We start from the raw sequence: 5,246 nt of genomic DNA, 5'->3' as shown, positions 1-5,246 counted from the left end.
CCTCGACCCTGCGGAGTTCTTACGGCTCTACGCGAAGAGTGTCCTGGCAGTGGGCGGTGATGAAAAGGTCATGGCGAACTACTTCCCTATGGCCCTCCAGGGCGGCCCGCGCTCTTGGCTCATGGGCCTCCCCAAGGCTTCGATCTCTTCCTTGGATGAGCTTTGTGGCCAGTTTGCCGCGCACTTCGCCCCGTTCGGCGGGGACGTTGGAGGTCTCCAGGGCCCCCACGTGGTGGCATGCATCCTCGGTGGAGCCCAGGCCCCTGCCATCGGTCGCCACCTCAAGCACTCTCCCGTGGAGCGGACACTGCCCTTCGGGGGCGCGAGGCCGCGCCGCCAGCCGGCTGAGCGCAGCACGACATCACCTTCGATGCCAGGGATCACCGCAAATCCACAGCTGCCACAGGCACGCTACCCATGTTGTGCACCCCCACCATCAGCAATGTCGCGGTCACCAAGACCCTCATCGACGGGCGCATAGGCCTAAATGTTATCTCCATCGGGACCTTCGAGACGCTCCAAGTGGCTTGTGATCAGCTTATGCCCACCAGGCCTTTCTCCAGGGTGACGGATGGATCCACCATCCCCCTGGGGCAAGTGAGCCTCTCTGTCACCTTCGGCACCCTCTACAACTACTACACCAAGCTCATTGATTTTGACATGGCGCACATCGGCCTCCCGTACAACGCCATCCTGGGCTATCCGGCGCTCGCCAAGTTCATGGCAGCAACCCACCACGGCTACAATGTCCTCAAGATGTCTGGCTGCAGTGGCGTCATCACCATCGCCTGCGACGAGAAGGAAGCGGTCTGTTCCCTCGAGAGTGGCTATAAGGCTGCGGCGGCCGAGCACTCTAACGGCGAAGGTGGCGTCACTCCTCCCTAAGCCGCGCCCGCAAGGAAGAATCAGCTACTACCCTCCGAAGGCCATACCAAGGCGAAGAAGGTGACACCCGATGCCAGCACCGCGAGCCCCGCGCTCATTGTTAGCGCATGTCTCCCTCCAGCATAGGAAGGCACGCCGAGGGAGGTGTTCGGGCACCACTTGGAGGTGTGCCTTGGTGCGCGCCCCCATAAGCAAGGAGCACGGTGCCAGGCGCCGGAGGCACAAGAGTTCATCACCCAGGAGATTCACAAGCTACGAGAAGCTCGGACCATCCGTGGCGAGCATCACCCTGTGCATTCCGCCGACCCAGCTGCCGGGCCCGAGAAGGCCGGCAGGGTGCACATGTGCGTTGACGTCGTGAGCCTCAACAAGACCTGTTTTGGCCCTCGCGCGCCGGCCTGAGCAGGGGCATCACCACCAACTACGTCTGCATGCCCTTCGGTCTGGAGAACGCCGGCACCACCTTCTAGAGGCTGGCGCAGCTCGTGATGGCGCCTCGCAGGACTTCAGCCCCTCGCGAGCCCCCAAGGCCTCGGGAGCCAGCCGGCCCCTGAGAGGCGAACCTCTGCAACACGCCTCGTCAAGTAGCTCGACGCTCCTACAGCGGCATGTCGCCAGGTGACTTTTTGGTTTGTTCCAGTTGAGGGCACCCCGCGGGCTGCTGTTCGCACATGAACACGTCACCGTGTACCTCCAACGCCGAGGGTGATGCACCGCAACTCACGTCAAAGGAGACCCGTCCGGAAGCGCCGTACACAAGCAATCCGGTGGGTGCTTTTGAGGACCCGAAACCCCACACGCCCGGGAGGGACCCCGTCTGGACGCGCGACGGCTATGGGCTGCCCTAGGTCGATTCGCTCGCCCCTAGAGCCTCGAGGATCTCTGCCCTTCAACACAAAGAACGAACGAAGAACGAGAGAGAAATAACAAGGGAGAGATGTAAAAACTAGGGTAAAAAGTAGTATATCGATTTGTCGATTGTGTGTTGTTCAATCGGCGGTCACCTCTCATCTATTTATGAGGCGGCTGGACTTCCCATACAAGAAAAGGACTAAAAACTCCATCCAAAGTATCAAAACCCTAACCTAACTCGGACAAGAATATTTGGCAATTTTCCGGATCAACTTGGTCTCACCGATTGGTTTGCTTCGGTCCCACCGAGTGAACGTGGCCAACTCTCTGTAACTTTCTGTAATTTCTAGAATCAACTTGGTCTTACCGATTGGTTTGCGTCGGTCCCACCGAGTGAACGTGGCCAACTTTCTGTAACTTTCTATGATTTTCCGGATCAACTTGGTCTCACCGAGTCAAATCAACTCGGTCGGTCCGAAATGATTGTGCAACTTCTGTTTCCGACCTTGTTTTGCCTCTACAGGTTGCATACAACCTCCGATTAAGACGATTTTTATATAAAAATCAACCGTTTCGACGATACGCACAACTTTCGTGTTGAAACTTTTTCCATAAAAGGATATCTTAATTGAGTTCCGTACCATTCTTTAATCTGGTGTCAACATGAGCATCTCTGAACTTGTCATAACTATTGCTTCCGAGCTCCGCTTTAAACCATCTTCATAACCATCTTGATCTTATTAAAGAGAGCCATCCGAAGGTGATCTCCAATCATAGGTTTGAATTAGTCTTGATATAGCCTAAGCTAATTTTATGATTGTGCCACTTTTGAGCGTCAACAGCTGCATCATCCTCAAGCTGGTCAGGGTCTGCCCCTGCAGCCGCCTCACCTTTTGGTCGTGTAGGGGATTCTAATTATGCCATATGAATTCATGTTGTTTCCTTAACACCACGCCTATCCAATGATACGTCTCCAACGTATCTATAATTTTTTATTGTTCCATGTTGTTATATTATCATTCTTGGATGTTTTACAATCATTTTATAGCAACTTTATATCATTTTTTGGGACTAACCTATTGACATAGTGCCTAGTGCCAGTTGTTGTTTTTGGCTTTTTTTACTTTGCAGAATATCCCTATCAAACGGAGTCCAAACGCAATGAAACTTTTTGGAGATTTTTTTGGACCAGAAGACAACTTGGGAGCCAAAGAAGCACCTAGGGGGAGGCCCATGGGGCCCACAAGACACCAGGGCGTACCAGAGGCCCCTGGCGCGCCCTTATGGGTTGTGGGGCCCACGGGGGTCTCCTCCACCGCCTCTCAGCTCTATAAATACCCAAATATTGCAGAAACCCTAGGGGAGTCGACGAAACACAATTCCAGTCGCCGCAAGTCCCAGAACCACGAGATCCAATCTAGAGCCCTATTCCGACACTCTGACGGAGCGGAACACGATCATGGAGGGGTTCATCATAATCATTGGTGCTCCTCCGATGATGCGTTCGTAGTTCACCATAGACCTACGGGTCCGTAGGCAGTAGCTAGATGGCTTCTGTCGGTGTCAAAACCGGCCGATCTCGGGTAGGGGGTCCCGAACTGTGTGTCTGAGGATCGAAGGTAACAGGAGGCAGGGGACACGATGTTTACCCAGGTTCGGGCCCTCTTAATGGAGGTAATACCCTACTTCCTGCTTGATTGACTTTGATGAGTATAGGGGTTACAAGAGTTGATCTACCTCAAGATCATAATGGCTAAACCCTAGATTTCTAGCCTATATGATTGTGATTGCCTCTACGGACTAAACCCTCCGGTTTATATAGACACCAGAGGGACCTAGGGTTGTACAGAGTCGGTTTACAGAGAAAAGAATCTTCATATCGAATGCCAAGCTTGCCATCCACGCAAAGGAGAGTCCCATCCGGACACGGGGGAAGGCCTTCTATCTTGTAACTTCACGGCCCACTAGTCCGGCCCACGTCACATAGCCCGAACACCCGGGGACCCCCCAATCCAGGACTCCCTCAGTAGCCCCTGAACTAGGCTTCAATGACGATGTGTCCGGCGCGCAGATCGTCTTCGGCATTGCAAGGCGGGTTCCTCCTCCGAATATTTCAAAGTAGTTGAACAAAAGAAGTATATCCGGCTCTGTATAATAGTTACAACCCTGAACCACAAGTGCAAAATACTTAAACAAAAATAGGTTATGTCTTCTGACAGCTTTTCCGGCGAGACATTATGTTTTGGCCTTATTATTATTTCGAACCATTTTTTAGCCTCCCGCTTCGCGTTTCGAGGCGCGGTCTTCATTGACACGTCTTGTCAAAGCAGAGATCGTGTCCCCTTATTGCGGGATTTTCATCAATACGAGTTTGGGTAATCCAACCATGTCGTTTTCACGACCCCTTGGGAATAGGCGAGTTTTAAGGCTCGTGGGGGGACGCTCGATATTCACTGCCTCTATAAGAAGATAAGGATCCATCTTTTTACCCCATGCCTTCTTCCTCCTCAGCCCATCTGCCCTCGAGCTCCAGCGCCCAAGTTTCGATCCTTTCCGTCCCCAGCAAACACTCCAGCCATGTCCGGATCTGGAGCGCAGGGCAAGTGGATGGCTTCCTCCGTCACGGAGGGGAACATCAAGGAACTCCGGGAAGCGGGGTACTTGGCCATGGAAATCGCCCACCGGCTCCCTGCCAAAAAGTAGATCATCCCCACCCCGGAGCCTAACGAGAGGGTAGTGTTCATACCCCACTTCCTTCGCAGACTAGGGTTTCCTCTCCACCCTTTCATCCGCGGGCTCATGTTCTATTACGGGCTAGATTTCCACGATCTAGCCCCGTATTCCATCCTCAACATTTCGGTGTTCATCGTCGTGTGTGTGGCATTCCTCCGCATTCCCCCCCCCCCCACTTCGGCCTGTGGCTCAAGGTTTTCAATGTGAAGCCGAAAGTGGTCGATGGTCAATATGCGGAGTGTGGCGGCGCCATGGTGAGCAAGCTCCCCAACGTCACCTGGCCCAAGGGGACCTTCGTAGAGACCGTAAAGGGATGGCAACAGGAGTGGTTCTACATCACGGAACTGAAGGAAATATGCCCTAGAGGCAATAATAAAGTATTATTTATTTCCTTATATCATGATAAATGTTTATTATTCATGCTAGAATTGTATTAACCGGAAACATAATACATGTGTGAATACATAGACAAACAATGTGTCACTAGTATGCCTCTACTTGACTAGCTCGTTAATCAAAGATGGTTATGTTTCCTAGGCATAGACATGAGTTGCCATTTGATTAACGGGATCACCTCATTAGGAGAATGACGTGATTGACTTGACCCATTCCGTTAGCTTAGCACCCAATCGTTTAGTATGTTGCTATTGCTTTCTTCATGACTTATACATGTTCCTATGACTATGAGATTATGCAACTCCCGTTTACCGGAGGAACACTTTGTGTGCAACCAAACGTCACAACATAAATGGGTGATTATAAAGGTGCTCTACAGG

The sequence above is a fragment of the Triticum aestivum genome, chromosome 3D (genome assembly GCF_018294505.1).
Source record: "Triticum aestivum cultivar Chinese Spring chromosome 3D, IWGSC CS RefSeq v2.1, whole genome shotgun sequence".
In the NCBI taxonomy this organism is placed as follows: domain Eukaryota; kingdom Viridiplantae; phylum Streptophyta; class Magnoliopsida; order Poales; family Poaceae; genus Triticum; species Triticum aestivum.
The sequence above is the reverse complement of the archived record's forward strand: the minus strand, read 5'-3'. Positions refer to the sequence as shown.